The sequence below is a fragment of the Chiloscyllium plagiosum genome, chromosome 28 (genome assembly GCF_004010195.1).
Source record: "Chiloscyllium plagiosum isolate BGI_BamShark_2017 chromosome 28, ASM401019v2, whole genome shotgun sequence".
In the NCBI taxonomy this organism is placed as follows: Eukaryota; Metazoa; Chordata; class Chondrichthyes; order Orectolobiformes; family Hemiscylliidae; genus Chiloscyllium; species Chiloscyllium plagiosum.
The window spans coordinates 5,051,803-5,053,550 of NC_057737.1; the positions used below are offsets into that span (position 1 = coordinate 5,051,803).

The window sequence follows — 1,748 nt, forward strand, 5'->3', positions numbered from 1 at the left end:
TGTATCCAAATGGCTAGTTCTCCCTGTATTCCATGAGATCTAACCTTGCTAATCAGTCTCCCATGGGGAACCTTGTCAAACGCCTTACTGAAGGCCATATAGATCACATCTACCGTTCTGCCCTCATCGATCTTTTTTGTTACTTCTTCAAAAAACTCAATCAAATTTGTGAGACATGATTTCCCACGCACAAAGCCATGTTGACTATCCCTAATCAGTGCTTGCCTTTCCAAATACATGTACATCCTGTCCCTCAGGATTCCCTCCAACAACTTGCCCACCACTGAGGTCAGGCTCACCGGTCTATAGTTCCTTGGCTTTTGTTTACCGACCTTCTTAAACAGTAGCACCATGTTTGCCAACCTCCAGTCTTCCGGCACCTCACCTGTGACTATTGATGATACAAATATCTCAGCAAGCGATTCAGCAATCACTTGGCTGGCTTCCCACAGAGTTCTCGAGTACACCTGATCAGGTCCTGGGGATTTATCCACTTTAACCATGTCAAGACATCCAGCACTTCCTCCCTCCTCTGTAATCTGGACATTTTGCATCTATTTCCCTACAGTCTATATCTTCCATATCCTTTTCCACAGTAAATACTGATGCAAAATATTCATTTAGTATCTCCCCCATTTTCTGTTTCTCCACACAAAGACCGTCATGCTGATCTTCGAGGGGCCCTATTCCCTCCCTAGTTACCCTTTTGTCCTTAATATATTTGTAAAAACCCTTTGGATTCTCCTTACTTCTATTTGCCAAAGCTATCTCATGTCCCCTTTTTGCCCTCCTGATTTCCCTATTAAGTATACTCTTACTTCCTTTATACTCTTCTAAGGATTCACTCGATCTATCCTGTCTATACCTGACATATGCTTCTTTGTTTTTCTTAACCAAACCCTCAATTTCTTTAGTCATCCAGCATTCCCTATACCTACCAGCCTTTCCTTTCACCCTGACAGGAATATAATTTCCCTGGATTCTTGTTATCTCATTTCTGAAGGTTTCCCATTTTCCAGCCGTCCCTTTACCTGCGAACATCTGCCTCCTTTTAGCTTTCAAAGCTCTTGCCTTATACCATCAAAATTGGCCTTTCTCCAATATAGAACTTCAACTTTTAGATGAGGTCTATCCTTTTCCGTCACTATTTTAAATCTAATAGAATTGTGGTTGCTGGCCCCAAAGTGCTCCCCCACTGACACCTCAGTCACCTGCCCTGCCTTATTTCCCAAGAGCAGGTCAAGATTTGCACCTTCTCTAGTAGGTACATCCACATACTGAATCAGAAATTTGTCTTGTATGCATTTAAGAAATTCCTCTCCATCTAAACCTTTAACACTATAGCAGTCCCAGTCTATGTTTGGGAGGTTAAAATCCTTTACCATAACAACCTCATTATTCTTAAAGATAGCTGAGACTTCCTTACAAGTTTGTTTCTCAATTTTCCTCTGACTATTAGGGGGTCTATATTACAATCCCAATAAGGTGGTCATCCCTTTCTTATGTCTTAGTTCCACCCAAATAACTTCCCTGGATGTATTTCTGGGAATATCCTCCCACAGCACAGCTGTAATGCTTATCCCTTGCCTCCCTTTCTATTCTTCCTGTAGCATTTTATCCTTGAACATTAAGCTGCCAGTCTTGCCCATCCCTGAGCCATGTTTCTGTAATTGGTATGATATCCCACTCCCATGTTCCTAACCATGCCCTGAGTTCATCTGCCTTTCCTGTTCGGCCCTTTGCATTGA

General features: G+C 42.2%; 1 protein-coding gene across 4 annotated transcripts in view; it reads left to right on the forward strand.

Moving 5' to 3' along the window:
* ints2 (integrator complex subunit 2) overlaps positions 1 to 1,748 on the forward strand; it is a 65,782-nt gene that overhangs the window by 5,495 nt on the left and 58,539 nt on the right. The window lies entirely within an intron of this gene.